The sequence below is a fragment of the Triturus cristatus genome, chromosome 4_1 (genome assembly GCF_964204655.1).
Source record: "Triturus cristatus chromosome 4_1, aTriCri1.1, whole genome shotgun sequence".
In the NCBI taxonomy this organism is placed as follows: Eukaryota; Metazoa; Chordata; class Amphibia; order Caudata; family Salamandridae; genus Triturus; species Triturus cristatus.
In genome coordinates, this window is record NC_140585.1 from 893039360 (window position 1) to 893060146 (window position 20787).

General features: G+C 47.6%; 1 protein-coding gene across 4 annotated transcripts in view; it reads left to right on the top strand.

The window, feature by feature from the left end:
- LOC146855746 (myelin-oligodendrocyte glycoprotein-like) overlaps positions 1-20787 on the top strand; it is a 342350-nt gene that overhangs the window by 293711 nt on the left and 27852 nt on the right. The gene's annotated exons all lie outside the window — the stretch shown is intronic.

Below are 20787 nucleotides of genomic sequence, written 5' to 3' on the forward strand. Positions count from 1 at the left end.
CCACCGGGGCCCGGGGAGGCTCTCCCCGGCCTAGCTAGGTTTCGGAAGCTGGGCCCGGTGCTGGAGCTCCGTCCCAGGGTGCGGCTCCGTCCCGGGGTGCGGGAGCCCCCTGTCCCGCAAGCCAGCTGAGGGTCCGTGCGCTGGGGATGGGTGTCCACCGGGGCCCGGGGAGGCTCTCCCCGGCCTGGCTAGGGTCCGGAAGCTGGGCCCAGTGCTGGAGCTCCGTCCCAGGGTGCGGCTCCGTCCCAGAGTGCGGGAGCCCCCCGGTACTGCAAGCCAGCCGAGGGTACGGGAGCTGGGGAAGGGGGTCCACCGGGGCCCGGGGAGGCTCTTCCCAGCCTGGCTAGGGTTCGGAAGCTGGGCCCGGTGCTGGAGCTCCGTCCCAGGGTGCGGCTCCGTCCCGGGGTGCGGGAGCCCCCTGTCCGCAAGCCAGCTGAGGGTCCAGCCGCTGGGCAAGGGTGTCCACCGGGGCCCGGGGAGGCTCTCCCCGGCCTGGCTAGGGGTCTGAAGCTGGGACCGGGCCCGGGGCTCGTGCTCCGTCCGGCAGGCCCGGGGTGCGGGAGCCCCCCGTCCTGCAAGCCAGCCGAGGGTCCGGGCGCTGGAGACAGGGGTCCACCGGGCCCAAGGAGGCTCTCCCCGGCCTGGCTGCTTTCAGAAGCAAGGACCGGGCCCGTGGGGAGGCTCTCCCCAGCCTGGCTAGGGTTCGGAACCTGGGCCCGGACCCGAGGCTTGTGCTCCGTCCCAGTGTCCCAGGGTGCGGGAGCCCCCCGTCCTGCAAGCCAGCCGAGGGTCCAGCCGCTGGGGAAGGGTGTCCACCGGGGCCCGGGGAGGCTCTCCCCAGCCTGGCTAGGGTTCGGAAGCTGAGCCCAGACCCGGGGCTTGTGCCCCATCCCAGTGTCCCAGGGTGCGGGAGCCCCCGTCCTGTAAGCCAGCCGAGGGTCCGTGCGCTGGGGAAGGGTGTCCACCGTGGCCCGGGAAGGCTCTCCCCGGCCTGGCTAGGGTTCGGAAGCCGGGCCCGGACCCGGGGCTTGTGCTCCTTCCCAGTGTCCCAGGGTGCGGGAGCCCCCCCGTCCTGCAAGCCAGCCGAGGGTCCAGCCGCTGGGGAAGGGTGTCCAACGGGGCCCGGGGAGGCTCTCCCCTGCCTGGCTAGGGTTCGGAGGCTCGGCCCGGACCCGGGGCTTGTGCTCCGTCACAGTGTCCCATGGTGCGGGAGCCCCCCGTCCTGCAAGCCAGCCGAGGGTCCGTGCGCTGGGGAAAGGGTGCTCTCCAGGGCCCAGGGAGGCTCTCCCCGGCCTGGCTAGGGGTCTGAAGCTGGGACCGGGCCCGGGGCTCGTGCTCCGTCCGGCTGGGCTGGGGTGCGGGAGCCCCCGTCCTGCAAGCCAGCCGAGGGTCCAGGCGCTGGAGACAGGGGTCCACCGGGGCCCAGGGAGGCTCTCCCCGGCCTGGCTGCTTTCAGAAGCAAGGACCGGGCCCGTGAGCCGGGGTGGCTGGCTTTATCTGCTACGCTGGCGGAACGGAATTTTCCGCCCACCCCTAGTGAATATTGAGTAAAAGCTTGCTCTACCTCAGGATGATCCCCACCTTCACGCATAAGGACATCGACAATTACAAGGTTTAGAAGGGTCGGTGGCAGCCGCTCATCGTCGTTGAGATTATTAGGTATACCTTCTATAAATCTGATATGAGGGAAGCTGCGGGACAGGTCAGTATAAAGATCTTGCCAGCACGAATAAAGCCACACAATGTTATTAGGTGCTTGGTATAAAGCACCGGCAGCATTTTCTAAGAGCTTTTTTATAATGTAGCTTTTACCGCAGTTTGGGGGCCCTACTAACACGCATGAGAACGGACGCTGTTATCTGGTGTCCAGAGTACTGTGGTGACCTCTCTAATGCGCCTAATAACTGTACGGCAGTGTTTTATAGTCCGTAGTCAGGACCCTTTTGTCAAAAACAACGCGTAAGGTTTTATGTAAGGGCTGGGTTGTAATTTCCCACTACTTTTTGGATTGGACTATGCATGGTTGGTTAACAACTATGGTTTTATCATTTTCACAATCGTACGATATAGAGTATTCGTGCACCAGATCCTTCAGACTGTCAAAATTTATTTTTAGGGTGTTGCTGACGTTTAATGTTATACATTCAATCTTCATGCACACTTTATTGGTGTTTGTTTTGTAGGAGTAGGTCTTAAGTTCGGAGGAGGTAAATTCTATTATATGTTCATCCTTATCGAGTTCGCTGGTCAAATTACCTAGATAATCACCAAGAGGAGGGTCTTCATCCCCCAGTTTACTCCGAAAAATCACAGAGTCGGTATCATGATACAGGCAGTGGTCCTGGAGTTTATCCATAATCTCGTACAGCTCTAGACAGGCGTGGGCTATTGCGAAGCAGGCTATGAAGAAGTTTATGTTGTTACACGTTGTGGGGTACTCTTTTGTGTATTTCCAACACACAGCCGCGGTCTTGTCATCGATAAACTCGCAGCTGGATACCTTGTAACAAGGGACAAAAAGGTACTTAAACAGTTCGTCAGGATCTGTTATTAAGGTTGTAGTTGACATGTTTGTACGCTGTGCGAATTCTCCCCATAAGGAGTTGAGGCAAAGTTTGGCTAACTGTCGGCGGTCAGGGTTGCCCTCTATCAAATGGGGTCATAAACGTATACCCTCGTGAGCGTGGTAGTCATCGATATATTTCTGCTTTGCCTCTTGACTAGTACACCATTCGGGATATCCTGAGGCCTGAAAAGAGGCGTGTTGTGGTCCTCTTAAAATGCCACACCTCATGTACTCTCCCGAGTCTGTATCCTTTCTCTAAGGCAGCTTGGACCTCGATGCTGCACCATGTCCCTGTGAGCATCCTTTATTCTTCCGTGTGACTACAACCACCAACCTCTTGAAACACTGTGCATGTTCGACAGAGGGGGACCATCAGCTTACCATCGACTCTGTATGGTAACACTGGAAAGTAAATCTGCCTTGGCGGATAGATTTCACATTTGACTAGCCCAAAGTATTCGGAAAGGGGCTTGAAGTCTCTATATATTATGGTGTGGTGTCCTAAGGGGTATACCTTCATTTTGTTCACAAATGGGTACAGGCTGGTGAAATCATAGTAGTGTAATTTCTCACCCTCACCAGCGGCCCTGTACAGTTGTATGTCATTTGTACAACCCTTGAATAAGGCATCGCAGGGCTCCAGAGGTTGTGCTATATCACGACTCTGAAGGAAAGAGTGGAGTTCTGTGTCAGTTGTTAGCATATCTGACCACTCATGCGCCCATAGGACCCTCATAGCAAAGCCAAATTTTTCAGCATACTGGGCCCTCATCAGAGTACATCTGTGTAAGTGCTCAAATTTGGCACCCATCACTCTGTTAAACTCTTGGGGTTTGTAACACCGAGGGCAACCGTGGTAAAAACAGTTGTTGTATTCAAAGGCCGTCGGCACTCCCTTAATTACAGCTTACCCAACCAGGTAATAGGGTACCAGGCGGTATTCACTACCCTGTAAGGCTTGTGGAATATGTATGTCTTCCTTCTCAGAGACGTACATGAGCCATTGGATAGACTGAGTTGAATAACATTTCTGTTTACCGTTATAGAGGTCTGGCGGCACTAGAGCGATACTTTTTGGTCTTAAAATCATGTGTTTGTAGATAGACATACACATGGAGGCCAACGTGATGTTTTGAAAAGGGCCTATGTATGCGACTATCTTTGTAATTTGAGGCGTCTTGGGTTTCAGGACTCTTACTTTCTTAGTAATTTGAGGTGGCTTGGGTTTCAAGACCCTGACTTTCTTAGTCATAGACACCACAACATCTCTGAAGAGGTTTCATGCTTGTCCCAGGATCATTACATCAGCCTGACAATAAGGTTTCAACTCGGTTTGAAAACGAAACTCCTTTTCATGGTTTTCAGAGTACCATTGTAGAAAGCTCTCTTTCTCAGCAGGCATCATATATTCAACACCGTAGCTGTCTGGAGGCAGCATGGGCCCCACATAGTTCTGGTTCGCCCAGGTGTTAAAAAAGTGTGAAAAATAACCTTTACACCCGGGGAAACCAAAGGCTTTTGGCAGCTTGCTCAATTTCATGGGTAGGAAATCCAGGGTGTTTATGAACCTTTAATTGTAACTGGCCAGTCATTAGCAACATCAGCTTGGAACCTTGAGTGATGAGTTCTACTTGTGCCTTTTCACAAATCATATTTTGTAAAATAAAGAATGAATCGTATGCTTTTGAGTTATGGGCCAGCATGGTATACCCTTTGAATTTGGATTGAATTAATGTATTAAGGAAATCACCAATGCAAGTTCGCCCCTCAAACTCCCAGCTGTCATCGGAAGTTAGATGGTGTGCGTAAATATAGTTAGGTTGGTGTACCCCCCCGTCTGTTGTGTGCACTCTATATCAAACACTATGTAGTCTTCTGTTTTGGTCTGGGGTCTGCCTTTAACCATGTAACACAGGTGTACAACTCCTACCCTACATTGAGTCTGCCACTTTGGGCATTTCATGCCTTTGCATTCGTGATCTGTCACCACATACCGGCCACACTCTCGGCAATCCATTTTAGGGATGCATTTAACAGCTTTGTTGTGTATGCTCAAGCAGTCTTGCGAGCGACAAAACATCTTACAGTTGTGGCACCTCACCTTCAGGGCAGCGTCTACGACGCAACCGTCCCTCTGACACATCTTACAGTGCATTTCACACTGATGATGTGCCTTAGTGTTGTATATGTGGTCGCAATGTGTGCACACGTACTTGACTCCCAGTAAACGTTTAAGGTTCAAGATACCGTAAAAGTGATTTTCATGGTGAAAGACATATACGGTCTTGTTTTTCACACGTTCCCCTGTTGTAAAGTACTTCAAAGAACGGTTGTGATAAAGAACTTTCACCGTAATGGCAATATAGTTCTCAAAAAGACCTAGGTCTCCAAAGCCGACCATGCGGTCTGGAGTTATTCCAAGATCCTCATGGGCTTCAGCCGCTCTAGACAGGATGACAGCGTTGGTGGTGTTGCGACCCATCAGCAACCCCACGATGCTGGCCGCCAGACAGGTGTTGGCTGCTCCGTTGTTAAAGTTGAGCAGCCAACGTTGTTTCTTATCAATTATCTTGCTGTATAGGATGCTCTTTAAAGGCCTGGAAACACCCCCCTTCACGACCCCGTACAATGAGGGCTATGACTCTGAAAGTGCCATAGGTGACTAGTTCAGCATTACTCTGTAAAAGCCTCAAGAGGTTTTCTAAAAAATCCACGGCGTCAAACACATCGCGGGACCTTCATTTGGTGAATAAAAGACTGTCAAAACCCTGCCCCTGGAAGCGTAGTTGGAAAATATCATTAGGCCCCACACCGCGTAACAACCTTTCTATGAGTGTTTGCACCGCCTGCTGTATGGCTAAAACCCCATGATCAGAGGACCTTATCTGGTGAAGGTTAATAAACCTAAACTCCTCGTAGTGTTCTGTAGCTTTAAATCTCTCTACAGTACGACTGTAGCTTCTAACGCTCTCTAAAAACACGGCCTCAGAATTCTCATCTTGAGGAATTTGATTTGATGGGGAGTTTGCTGCTGTATCATTTCGGGGATTCTGATTTAGCAAGGGCTCTGGGGGTCTTTTAAGCCGCCTTGTAGCGCATATTCTGGCTTTCTTTAGTTTACTTATTAAAAGCCTGCGACGCTTAGCGCTATTAGCCCACTTTTGTTTTTTACGGGACCATGCTTTTCTAGGTAGCCTACCCCATCCTATCTGAACAGAGTGGTTTGTGCCTGTGGGCGACGTGCTAATGGAGGCCACTGCTACAGACCCACCCCACGGACCTTCTATGTGTTCAGGGTGTTGGAGTGTTGGCGCTCTACCCCTAGAGCCCTTCAATTGCATGCCCCTCGGGATTCTCTCTCCTGAAATTATGTAATGCAGGGTGCATGGTACTGGTGTATGTGATTCAAACGCTGTTTCTGAAACTGCATGACTTTGTTTGAGGGGTTCCGTCTACTTTTTACGCTTGTGCATGCGTAAGAAGCGCAGGGACTTTGTCAGTACAGTGTGGACCTTACTGCTATATTTTAATTTATGCGTACTTTTATTAATACCCAGAGCATGCTGGTTCTTTAGGGGGCGGCGTAGGTCTAGTCACGCCGGGATACTCCAATTGTCTGACACAGTTGCTTGACACGTTTGGAGCATCGCCCTTTTACACCTGTCAGCCATTTGCAGTATCTTCCGCTGCGCATCCATCCCAAAACTGTTGTCGCTACCATACATCCCCAATTTTAAGGTGGCATCATTCACTTGGCGTTTTAGCTTTCTTACCGCCAGCTGTATGTCTTTCACATGGGCCCCTAGTACCCCTTTTGGGTTTACAGTATCATATTGCGGGGGATTAGGTATGAATACAGGGCCTGGTTGTACATCGACCTGTAACACCCTGGACCTTCTCTTGCCCTATCCGCCACAACACCATTCTGTAACTGAGGGCACGGTGAGATCATAGAAACAGGGTCCCAGTGCAAACACCCCTGGGCACCCGTGGAAGGGTCCTCACTAAATACGGCCTCCAAACCCTGATTTGGACAGTCATCGCAGCCCGTACTGTTATTGCCGTATATTGATAAGAGTGATGTGGGGTTTACACTGGCCGCGGGCTGGTTGGGTTGTGAGCTCCTGGAGGGGTAATAGGGAACATAAGGCCCGGGGAGTGTAAATGGCTGTCGAAATAATCGAGGGTCCTAGCTGCTAAGGAATTGTCGGGGTTGTGGTCGGGTGAACGACTAACTGCTGTATGCAAATCCCTATTGTACGTCTTAGAAGGCCCCTCGTGCGCTGCTTCTGTGGGGCAATCAAGTCTGGCTACCAACCCTGTCAGTGTCTTGAGACACCCGCTACTGCCTGTATAAGGTGCTCCTGAGGGTTTAACATTTTCAGACATTGCGTTCCTAAGCCCTTCAAGAATAATTATAGCCGACTTCGGGGGTCTGTCTAGGGGGAGCCCATCTACTGGTGCCTGTAGTTTATTTGAAACTATAGAGGGCTTCAGGGCATGGGAAGGGTCCCGTGTTGTAACGGGCTTGATTAAGGGCCCTTCTACCGCTTCTACTTTTAACGCCGGGCCCCCCCGCTTTTTCTAAGAGACGATTCACTTTAGGGGTTTGGGGCTGTACCGGCTCTTCTGCAACCACCGTCACACACACTGGCCCCTTAGAGATCAGTGGTGTAGAGGGCTCATTCACAGGCGTAACAACATTTTTTAATTAGAGATCTAGAGGCGTAGTTTGGGGCTCAGGGGCCACAGGTTTCTTCTTGAGGTTTAAAGGCATTGTTTGGGATTCTGAGACCACCAGCATCTTCTTAAGGTTTAAAGGACAGGGTTGGGTCTCCGGGTCCCTCAGTTTCTTCTTAAGGGGGGGGGTTTGTTTGAAATGAGATCCACTTTTGAGACCTGGAGAGGGTTCAGATACGCCGTGTCGCTTTTACACAGAACAGGCATTATGGTGTCTGGGGTTGTAAACACATCTCCGTTGTTGTCCCCCTCCCTTTGCGGAATAGACATTCCTGTAGGTGTGTTCATCATGTTGGAGGAGGGTTTGTTTTGACATTTCACGGCTATGCCGGCTCTTGGTTGTATATGTTTGTAGTATGAACAGAGCCTGTCCTAGCTTACACGCCTACTCACACATTTTTCTGCAGACAAGGTGTTCTGGGATGTCTTTGTGATGTCACTTAAAGGTGTCGTCGACCTCTTAGCCTTACACGTATCTTCTCCGGTGTTCTTTTGAGCGGCTTCTAGAATGTAACATAAAAATATGTATATAGATATATATTAGACAGAATAAGGAATCTGTATAAGCTGTTTACACTACCCACAGACACCCCACCACAATGATTTCTACAAACCCCGCCTTTATACATTCAGTACTACATGGCGATGGCCCCTTCTGCTTGCGAGAATAAAACCCAGAGAGTTCTTTGTTTGCACCCTTTTGTAAAAACACACCTGTTAGAGGTCTTTCTTTGTCACACGTCCCTCTTTAGATGTTGAAGATTTCCTTTTCAGCGGCCTTTCTTTTGTTCGCTGAGCCGCCTCTTGCACAACTGCGCCATCCGTGCATGACTCCGCGGACCCTGTAAAGAAAAAAATTATCACATTTGCGGTATAAACACGGCCTTAGCAGCACCTTCTGAGGAGCCCTCCTATATTTCGCCACTGTGGTTTTTGGTCTAACAAAGCCTAAGTCTTAGACAGTTTAAAGAACCCAGGAATTTTTGATTTACCTGAAAGAACTTTGTTATCCTGCACACTCAGCACTACGCTTTGAGCCAGCAGGTACTGCTCTAGTTTGTCAAGATCTAGTTGTAGCTTGGCATCATCAATCTATAAAATCATACATACATGAGAATACCATTAGAAAAGCAGAGCTACTGAGACAGCGGTGTACAAAAACTACTCAGAACTTTACAACTCTAAAAACATATACCTGACTGCATGGTGAGCATTTCTTCGTCTGTGACGGTTATTTACGGGATGTTCTGTGTTTGGGGTTAGATCAAAAACGGCTGTTTTACAACTACACCTCATAAACAAGGCATTACTATATATTACTTAGAAAGCGCAAATACATATTACATATAGACAAACATACTTACATAGAGCCTGCGTACAACAACATCTAGGTACATGTCACATCTGGCAGATGTGTACAAACTGTAGGCCCAACCTATCTGCCCCACAGCTAAACAGCCTAGTTAAAGTTTTGGGAAAACATAAATTAAAAATTGAAAACAATACCCAGGGCATTTACGTTGACTTTTTTAATAAGAACCACTGATTCCTGTACGGTATTAATCTATGCACATATCAATAGTATGCAGGGCGCAAGATGTTATTTGCAGGCATTTAATAACTACAGTTCTATGGCTGTGATTTTAACTTATAAACTGCTAGTAACAAAAAGAAATCTGCTTACTTTACACTAAATGCACTTTGTAGTCTACATGGTACACATTCTTTGCAGCATACATATTAACCCTCTGTGGTAATTGATGCACTCTCAAAGCAACCGCTAGACAAAATCACATATCCCTCTCCAGAAAGAGTATTGATCACAGGAGTTATCTGGACATTTTTTTTTTTCTGCCTGGAAATTTAAGAGATATGGCACTTGACACCTTCTGTTTTAAAAAACATGCCCCGTACAAGTTCACAATGTAGACTTTCTAGAACAATACACTATTTGAAAGAGTACTTAAATACCCCCTTCAGGCTTAACACTACAATTAAGAAACATAATACAACAGGAGTTTGTTTAAACATTGATTGTATTTTCACTTTGCAATCATAACCACAGTGCTGAGGGCTGCCGTAATAAAATGTGTCAGAACACCCCCAGTGCGTTATTCTTTTTAAAAAGGAAATTACTGACATTAAATCTTGCAGATAATTACATTGTTTTATTATACAGCGTTACCTTTGGCAACCGGGGCTTTTTGAAACATGCCCCGTTCAAAGGGTATTTAAGTATGTATATTTCCAAGGAAGTCGCCTGCTAAGATGTAATTGATGTATCTCAGTCGAATTGGTTTAATAAAAAAGAATTTACAAAAAAAAAAAAAAAAGTATGTATATTTCCTCATGTAATGTACATGGTTCTATTGTGAAGCGTTCCGACACCTTTGGGTAGAGTCGGAGTTCAAAGAAATTGCATTAAATAAATTAAATAAACATAGAGTACAGGGAGGGAGCGCTAAAGTTTGAGTAACGCTCTCTCTCTCTCCCTTGGGAGCCACACATGCCGTCTTTGAGGATTCCCTTTTGGGAGCTCCCCAGCGCTCTGTCCAGAATTGTTGCCGGCACTGCGGGGATCCCTTGAGACCTATCGAAGTCGCTGCGAAGGAAGGATCAGTCCCTTCGTGATGTCAGGGGTGTCCTCAGCAATGACATCACAAAGGGGCGGATCCTTCCTTTGCAGCTGCTTTCATAGGCCTCAAGGGGTCCCCGCAGTGCCGGCAACCATGATGCAGCCATTACTGCCCCAGAGTGGCCTACGTGGGGGCCCATTGGATCAGCCTACAACAAACCCCAGCCCCAGGAGTACTGCTCGGGTTTTGCGGTCTTCAGGGGCCTTATTTACAGCCTCTGGTGCCTCGAGCACCACAACGGACCTTGGCCCACAGTTGGCCCCTCCTTCACCTGCCCCCAAACCTCCAGAGCAGTGCCCTCAGTAAGCGGACTCTGGGGGCTAATTTATTAGAGATTGGTGCCCCAGAGCCCTCCAGCACCGCTGAGGGCTCTGGGGCTGCACCCGTAATTTTGGGCATGGAACCCCAACACCTGACCCCACCTCGCCAACCCCACTGCATTTTGGGACACAGACCTCAGAGTCCAAGCGTGTTGGGAGAGGGCTCTGGGGGTGAAAACAACCCAGGAACAACCCCACAGACCCCAGCTCTAAATTCCGTGGACTCTGGGTACTGCTTTAAAATCAACGGGACCCAGCAACTGTCTTAGGTGATCCTGCTACAACCTGGAGCATCGTAGGCCACTCACAGCAACCCTTGAACTCATCAGAGCCCTAGGATCGTCCATTAAGGGTAAGTACAAACCAACATTTTTTTTTATTTTTTTTAAATTTTATTTTGATGGCTGTGAGACCCTTAAAGCAGTAGTGAACAACATAAAATGTTTCTAGACCTTGCAAAAGTGTTAAGGCTATAGCCCTGTGCATACTCAAAGCCATTAGTGGCTTTCACTTTTTAAATGCATGCCTACAGTGCTCTTAAACATTATTTAAAACACTATAAATACAGTCCTACATAGCGCTAATCCCCTTTTAAAATGCAACCTTGTTCACATTAAATGCAGCCCCCGATACTTTAAATAACCCCCATAATCCTGTCACAATGTACCCCCTTGTTTATTTACCTCCATTAATGTGTAGCAGGCAGAGTCAATCTGTGAGAAGTTGAGCTGATCCATTATTCCCTTTAAATTCCTGGTCTGGACCTGTACAGAAAAACACTCCCTGTATGGCATTCCACAGGGGTTTTTGAAAGGCTATTTGTGCTGGAGCCCTAAAGTATGCTTTTTATACTTGTCCTGCCATGCTAAATAGGTCATCACCCTTTATGGAGGGGAGGTTTTAGAACCAGGTAGTGGGGTCCATTGGTGGGAACACTTTCTGACTGCTGTACAGCTTATGCCATATGCCATTTTAACATTTTGACATCTGTTAATTAAACCTGCGGCCTATCGTGGGAAGAGTTGAGTAATCACCTGTGCTTAGGGATCCTTTTCATGGCGAGGATGTCTTCGGCTGAGTTTGGGGACATGACGGATGACCATAGTCCATTTTCAAACAGGTGCCTTGTTTGTTAGATGCACCCATTATCATTTTGACATCTAAGTAAACCTTCTGCCTGTCGTGGGAAGAGCTGCGTAATCACCTGTGCTTAGGGCACACTCCTGGGAAGGATGGCTCCGGCTGAGTTTGGGGACATGACGGGTGACCATGGTACATTTTCTAACCTGGGGCCTTGTTTGTTAGACGCGCCCATTATCATTTTGACATCTGCTAAGCAGGCCTGAACGCTGTTTTGGGAAGAGCGCGTAATAACCTGTGTTTGGGTCTCATTCTCCTGGGAAGGCTGGCTCCGGCTGAAGTTTAGGGACATGACGGATGACCAGTACATGACCTGCCCTGGGGTGATATTCTATAACCCACCAGTGTACTATACCTTTTGAGTCTCGTGGGAAGCGTGGGACTGGCTGATTGTTTTTTTCCTCTTCACAGCTTCGCTCTGCTCACAACTGTTGTCACTTTATCACATTGGCGCCTACATGCCCCGAGCCCTTACCTGAGAAACTGTCCTTTTGTTCTTGTGTTTTTACGGCATGACTTGTGAGCCTAACTGTTAGTTTTCTGCCACCAGCTACGGCTGTATCACATTTCAAATTGTAGCATTTGTTTCTAAAGAAAGACACTTTTAAAAAATCACCTCTGAGCCGCAAACCCTAGTGTTAGACATCCATGCTGCCATGGGTTGGGGGACTTATGGCGGCCTGCTCAGGCACCATCTGTCACAGCTCTGCAGCCCACATTTTACACATGCCCAGACATATCCCTCTTACATGAAGGCACTTTTTTCATGCACGCATTTAGGGACACATTTTTCTTTACATAACCTAAATGCCCTGCTAACCTAACACAGCCTTCAACACTGTCTCACGCTCTGACACACAACCTGAGCCACACCTCCAGTGCAGTGCCTGTTAGGGCTGCCACACATACATCATGTCCACATATTTTCTGCGCACAAACTGTCACTTTTAAGGACAAACACGACCTGTCACTTTTAAGGACACACATGATGAGCAAAGCTATCCTGACTTTCTACTGATGCGTTAAGAAGCTCTGCAATAAAAAAAAAATCACACAGATTTTTCCATGGAATCATGTGTTTCACGCATAATCAACAATTAACATATTTTACTGTAGGAACCCTAAATAAATATTTTATGTTAACCTTTACAGCTGTTATTATTTATACAAATAATTAACCCTAGCCGATCTTTGCTGTGTGTGAATGACTGCTGGTGAATTTTAAAATGAAAATCATAATTTGTAGTGGGCTACTGTTTTCACAATAATAAACTAGGCATTGCTAAAGACACTACATCTGTTCCATAGAAGTGGATGAGCGCGCTACGCATACACCGATGTTCACTACATACTGTATACATTTATTTTTTGCCTCTACTAAAGAACCACTTAAAAACACAGAATGAGACGTCATTAGGTAAAATGCAAAAATGTTGTTGGGTAATGCAGGGATCGAGGAGCTCTAATGCCTTGCTAGGTTACATCAGGGAGCTGGGACACATATACAGACTTACATGCAAATTAAAGTGGAATTGTCATGTACATACATTGACTAAGGGGCTTTATGCAGAAGGGAAATAACCTTGGTGCTACCAACCGTGGCCCTATGGCCAAGCAAAATCCTTGAGATCCAATAATCTGAAACTTTTCCAATTCCCACGCTTTCGAAGGGTCGGAACAGGTGGTAGGTAGACAGTGGCGTAGCTAGAGCTTGTGGCGCCCGGGGCTATCCCTCAGATTGCCGCCCCGGTGGGTGGGGTGGAAGAAAGGACAGCACGCACTTGAAAGAGGTCTGAGAGACACGTAGTATCGCCGCTAATAGTTACCTCGATCATGCAAGTTACATGCACATACATGACACGGTCCAAGGCTACACATTTGAATACACCAGTGACCGGCAGTACAAAGGAGGACACACAGACTGCATGATCTATCTGGGGACTCAGAAAAACCACATGCGACATCTATCAGAAAGCTGCGTGAACGATTACCTGGTAATCACCTCAGCACAATGTAAACATGCACATACATGACACTGTTCGGGGATCCGTCATTTACAGCTGACAATAAATGACAAAACATCATGGTCCCCCCCATTAAAGCAGTGGGGACGTGCACAAACGTGATGTGCTCTGAGGACCCAGAGCCAACTTAACAGTGTCGAAGCCTGTAATTCTTTATCTTTCAAAAACAGCAAATTAATTATTCACAGGGAATGACTCACTGTGTGCCCTTAGAACTAAACTCAGCACAAAGGGGTCAGTCAGCTCCACAACCTTGCCAACACAGACCAGATACAAAGCCCGCTCTGGTGGCCCAATGGCAACAACCAGGGATCACGCCCTGTCATTACTTCTAAGCAGCAGCAACCAACTCCCTGGGACCCAAAGCCAGCTTGTAATAGTGCATCTCTCCTTCAGAGCAGCCTCAGCACACACATGGTGCACAGCCTACCCAGGGGGCCCAAAGCTAAAATACAGGGAGTGGAGACACATTGTCATCACAATCCTTAAACACAGCTGTAGGGGCCATGGGAATATGTTCAACCCTATCCAGGGACTCCGTGAATAATCAGAAGAAACAAGAAAGATTACATTTTTCTGCAATTTTGTTTTCACATTACTTTCATGGTAACCAACAGTGTTAAAAGTCAGCAAAAACAGTAAAATCATAATAACGTGTCTAGTATGGAACGCCAAGGCTGTGTAACACACGTCCCTGTAACACAGGTCTTCAGCTGCCTCCCAGACCCGAATGTAGGCATGGCAGAACCAAGGTCTGGAGAAAAATAACCACTTAAAAGAAGTCCGGATATGAAGTAAGTTATGTGTGCTTTTACGCATGTGTGTTTCAAAATGTCCACGGCTCAATCATTAGACAGTGGTAGCTTGCTACTACTGGTATCGCTCTACTCACAGACATCTGGGAATAAAGCCCTTCATCAGATCGCTTACGCATTTCAAAAGGTTCATAACCTTAGTGGACACAGACCTGGATGCGCCTAGACAACTGCTGACTAACTGGAGCAATCACACTGGCAACCTGCGATCACAACTGGAGCTCTCGTAACCTAGGCCCTGGTGCCCTGGGATCAGAGAATACCAGGTTCTTCTCTTGTATCTTGTATCTCAATCTTTTGTGTTCCTTTCCTCTCACAAGCCAAAATGCTTAAGATAAAATGCTCACACAACATTCAACTCTCTCTAGAACTCTAGGCTCTACAGATGAATGCATTATTTAGGAAGAGAGAGTAGAAAGGCTTGCCTGTGCTCGCAGGTAAATGTATCAATGAGAGAATGGAAGCAGAGAGGTCAGTTTATCCCTGCTGTTACCTGAGCAGAATTACAAGAACACATCAACATAAGGGTAGGGTACAGACTGACATTTACCCAGAGACAGGTGCAATAGCCCACATGTCTAACTGGCGCTAACAGCACAGCCACCACTTGCTCAGATGAAGACTTATTCCACACTCAGCGCTTATAGTACAAGTATCACTCATATGTCACAGATAGCAAAAGTACTACTTACGTGCCACAGTGACCACAGCTATCATCACATGTCAAAGGCAGCTGATTAGTACCATTCATCTGATCAATCCCTTGCTCTTCTGGTTAATTTCTTACTCAGTACAAACAGCAAATCTATCCTTTAAGGTTTTTGTCAGCAGAGCTACTCTCATCAGACAACAGAGCATTCCCAAACAAGTTACAGGGAGCAAAGCTATGCCTTAATAGCAGCTGAGCTATCCCTGGATAGGTGATTGTCCTTCTGACAATCTGTCTGCACGGTGTCTAAGCAACTAGGGAACAGGGAACCAGTGAACAAGAGGGGTTCGGGAACTAATGCTTTCAGGATGGCGTTTGGAGAAAGAGAGCCTCTCATACTTTAGTGGGACAGGTAAAACAAAGGAACCGGGAGACACAATAGATCGGCCTTGGAGACAGAGAGACCTCAATATTGAGCGGCTTTAGGCTGGGAAACATCAGGCAGAGTAGAAATGGAAGGCTAGAAGAAGACAACAGAGACAATGAAAGCAAGAGACAGGCCAGTTCCAACTACAAGGATACAGGCAAATAAGAACCTAGGGTGGAATGTTTGAATTTGAACCTAGACGGGGAACAATGCGTACTAAAGGAGAAACATAAAATCCACAAATATTGCACTAGAATGACTCTTACATCAACCACCTGTGTCAATTAGAAGGGCACATGGAATTACTTTCAAACAACACTACCATAGCTGAAACTAATTAGGGGTAAGGATTCAAGGCCCTAACCTCCACTGTGAACCACCATGCAGAACCCCCAAACACACTCAACATTAACACAGGTTAGGCTGGAAAGTGTCAAGAGTCTCTCCTCCCCCCAACTCCCTTTATAGAACAGCTCTATGAGGATAACCAATGTCTTCCAAGCCAGCCACCCACATTAATGTGATTCAGTTCCTCTACTGGAAAACCTCTGATGGATGAATCACAAACGCAGACTAATGTCTGCATAAAGTGCCGAGGCCAAGTAATTGGCTAACTCTGAACCATATCTGGCAGGTCAACATAACAGAACTGCTGCTACACATGCTAAACCTCTTCTCTGTGTGTTTGGAAACGTTGCATACCAGCCGTCCATACTGTCCCTATGCTGTGTGTGAATACCAGCTGTCCATACTGTCCTTTTGCTGTGTGTGAATACCAGCCGTCCATACTGTCCCTATGCTGTGTGTGAATACCAGCCGTCCATACTGTCCCTATGCTGTGTGTGAATACCAGCCGTCCATACTGTCCCTATGCTGTGTGTGAATACCAGCTGTCCATACTGTCCCTATGCTGTGTGTGAATACCAGCTGTCCATACTGTCCCTTTGCTGTGTGTGAATTAGCGAAGCTTTAAGAGACCGTTCCACTTAAAAAAAAAAGAAATCAAAATGACTGTCCTTGTCAATTTTTTTTTATATTTAGCTGCTTACAATTGTGTTTCCATTATTTTTTTATAAAATTTCCCAAATTAAGCTTGAATATTGACGTTCAAACAGTTTGAATCAAACTTCTATGTAGGTACACCAGGAATACACTCTTGTATGTACAAGTCCGCATCATCTAGGGCTGTAAGGGCACAGCCTGTCACCATTACACATAATTATATTAAAAAGTAACGAAGAAAGCCTTTGTGTGCAAGGATAAACGTTTCCTATCTCTGTCCCCATTTCTCTCACAAGAGGAACCTAATAGACAAGAACTGCGCCGGCCCTTACCTGTTTGAATGAAGCTCCCCTCACGCTACATTCCACAAACAGTGCTCCAGGTTTAAATGTCCCGTCCTCGCAAGCACCAGGAGACCCCAAGCCAAGGCACCCCAAGCTCCACTGCACAGCGCCGTCCACAGGAAGCGCAAGCACTACTTTGTGTCCCGACCCGGACCAGACCCCAGGCGGCGCGCAGGCAGCAGTTGCAAGCAGCAGGTGGCGGTGCGCATGCGCTCGTACTTCAAACAGGGCCGCACGCGTGGCACTGGTGGCCCATTGCAGTGGCCTTTATAATTTATTTGGGGACACTGACACTACTGTAACAGTAGTGTCAGTTTCCCCAAATAAATTATAAAGGCCGCCGCAACGGGCCACCAGTGCTGCGCGACCGCCACCCCAAAAATAGTGCTGCCTGGGGCGGAAGCCCCCCTCTTAGCTACGCCCCTGGAATCAGTTGAGTGAGATGGGGCGTGAGAAGATGGGATGAAATGGGAAAAGGGAGGGTGGGGAAGGGAGATGCAATGGTGACTGAAGTGTAATGGATGGAATGTAAGTGGATGGAAAGAGATGGGAGAATGGTGGGATGGAATGCAATGGGATAGGGGATGGGAAAGTAAAAGGGATGGGGTGGTCTTTGAGATGGGCTATGATGCGAGGTGATGTGATGAGATGAGCAGAGGGTAGGTGGGGTTGGAGTTTGACCTTGTAGTGTTCGGATGGGAGGGATTGAGAAGATGGTGAGGTGGGATTTGATGCAAATGGGATGGGGTGGGGTGAGATGTGAGGGAAGAAATGAGATGTGAGTAAAAGGGATGAGATGGGCATGGTGGGGGTTTGGTTTGATGGGACAGGGTAGGGTTGTGTTATAGGGTGGGACAGGAAGGAGTGGGCCAGGGTGGAATGAGGTGTGATGAGAAGGCAGGGTACAGTGCTGCATGGTAATTATTACTTCAATGCTGCACACTGGAGAACTGAATGTCAGCCTTGGATACATGGAGAATGTGAGAAAGGACAATTGTAAGAGCACTTTTCAAAAACTTCAAATAAATAAGAGTTATTGGCACCTGAAGCATTACTACAATAACAGTAAATTGGATTTTTTTCAAATTAAATAACATATTCCATAATTACTCACAGAGTGCTCTGGTTATCAACCTTGAAAGGATGAAAGGCTAAGATCCACTTTACTGCGATTCAAACTTCTGACCTGCAGGTAAAACTAGAGGTCTTAACTTGCTGGGCCTTCTTGCTGGCTGCTGATGTATTACCACTCCTCCACCCACTCCTTCGGCATCGTAGTGCAGTGTGTGCACATTTTGAAACATAACTAATCAGTCCAGAAAGAAGTGCGGAGGAGCTATTCAGTTTCACAGTCCCGCAGGTTTTATATTACTAAAGAGAGAGAACGCGCATATTAGCCCCACCTTCAGGGGCTGGAGCCTACTTCTGCTGCTAAATTAGCTGGGGTAAGGCTGGTTTTGGATATTCACGCTGAAGAGGAGAGAAAGAGTTGCTTTGCTGCAGAAGACGCAGGGCCTGCGCCACTAAAACATTTTAGAAATGCAGTGATCCAACCTCACAAGCGGGCGGTGGGGAGGGCAAAAGTTTAAGCATTATCAAAATTTCACAGGCACTTTTGTAAAATGCGAGGCATTTTTACAAAAGTGTTGATATTGTGATTTTTTTTTTTGCAATCATGACATCCTGAAGGGTTTGATTTACACCTTAAACAATAAGCATGCTAAATCTATTCATCGGTTTCTATGAAATGGTAAATGCAATTCATCCCGAAAGTTTCCAACAGTCAGTTTATGTGGCATTTAACCGTTTTTCTATGAAATCACATACAACCCTGTGGAGCAGGTAGGTAGGCACAGACTATGGCTGGTGCTTTGAAGAGACAGCCATTGTCACTTGGTGCTGTGTATCTGTGAAAGCATGCCCGAACTTCCACAGATCTGACCCAGTGATGGCTCTCTGTGATCTCACTTCCAAGCAATCACCTGCTCGCACACAATCACCTGCTCACTCACACGCAATCACCAGGCCTCGGGTCATCTTCTGCATGCATTAGCTAGGCCGTGAAACAGTGGCGGTCTGTAGCCAATCAGTTCATGGACTGTCCAGTGCATCACACGTGAAAAACTATTTCAAGATGTTATGCACCTACCACATGTTTACTGCAGAATGTGTAACGTCATGCATATGGTTGCTAGATATCACAGCTCAACACTGACACACAGGTTCACCATAAACCCATGGCAAGTTTAATTCAAGAAACTAAAGAACCTATAAACATATCACAAACACACCCTCCTTCACCCCCACTCAGTGGAGTGTGAACATGGAAGCACATTGGAGCAACTGTACTTATAGCAGAACTCACAAAACTTGTGTACTTTGACATTTTTCTTTATTTGCATATTTATATAGCGCAAACTCAACCCGAAGGTATTAGAGCCAGGGCCGGCTTAAGTGCTGGTGGCGCCCTGTGCGACAATGTTTGTTGGCGCCCCCCCAATAACCACCTCCACCACCACAGGTATCTTTCGCTAGCACCCTTTAACAGTGACCAAGTCTCCATAACCACACTCTCTCAGATGCACTGAATTAGTTATAGCGCCACTCATACCAGTGTAGGGTGTCTGAGCACTTTGCATCACACGCACATTACAGAGAGACAATCAATCATACGCGTGTAAATCAGTGTATAGGAAATGTTACATAAGCCAAAGGACTAAAAGTGTAGGAGTCACATCATGTCATCCATACTGATAGGCAGTATAGTTTAAGAGTGCTTGGTGTGGAGAAGCACAAACTCCGAGGCGAAAATGAAACCGCATAGTTGGGAGTTTTCTTTAATAATAAGAATCGATTTCTAGCCAAATTAACCCTTTTTGCAACATTAATCAATGTTCTAATAATGTATACTTTGCAGTCTGTATGCAGTTCCAGGATGAAAGTTAATAGCTCACTATACTATATTAGGACTTTAAGTTATAAATTGCAAGTAACAAAAGGATGTCTCTTTTCAAAGCAGTAACCTGCTGATCTGTTGACATCATACGCACTCTGTAATCTACTTGGAACACGTTCTTTGCAGCAGGAATATTAACCCTCTGCACTAACTTCACCTAAAGCAAAACCTCAACTATACAAAATGCTGATCTCTCGCCAGTAAGGTAATTAATCACACGAGTTATCTTGACATTTATGTGAGGCCTGGTAATTGCGGGGGAAGAAACGCTGCAGCAGGTGCTTCAAAAGCAATAATAATAAACTTGCACCAAACACGGCGCCCCCAGGAAGCCAGCACCTGGTGTGGTGACCTCGAGGCTCGAACTCTTGTTTCCAGCACCAAAGGCGGCAGTTTAGGCCGACGGTCGGACCACACCCTCTCCCCTTCATCTAACATTACTTACTTCTTGCGCCCGGCGTTCTCAGAAAGTGCCGAGGTCCGACCCTTCCTCTGGTCTCTGCCCTGCCTGTGCTGTTGTGGTGTCGTGTGTGTGAGGACTATCGCGGTTCGCTACCTAGCACCCTGGGCCCCACGCGTAGCAATAACCACTCGGGACACGTGTATGTGTTTGCTCCGTCTCTCGTGCCGTGGCCGTTCTGCCTACGTGCACTGATAACGTCATATTTATTGCCTTGGACACGTACGCGTAGACTGACGTCCACACCGTTACGCGTCACGCCAGTTATCGCGACATTACATTCCTCCCCAACACACGAAAAACAACGACAACAACCAAAATTACATTGCGGCATTATGGGCCTGGACCACAGGTACACCAGCAGTCGCCAACCCTGTGCATAACCCCTTGCACTGATAGTCAATGTGAATGAAAATAAAACGGTCTTACTTGACGTAGTCTCTTAGGCGACGGGAAGGCTCCGGGTGCGGCCTCAGATGATATCGAGCTGCCCCACCGTCCAGCACTACACCCCGGCCCCTACTCACAGAGTCACCTTCTGCGACGCCATCTCCACCCTCGGGCCCGCCTGCCTCCTCAGGTGGTGCACCCTCTGGTGAGGGATCTTGGGGCCTCGCAACAGTTCCAGGAGGCAGGGACTCCATTCCTCCCCTCGCATGGTCCACGTCCTCAACCAGCTCTAAGAACCTTTCCTCTCGTGGCACGGGC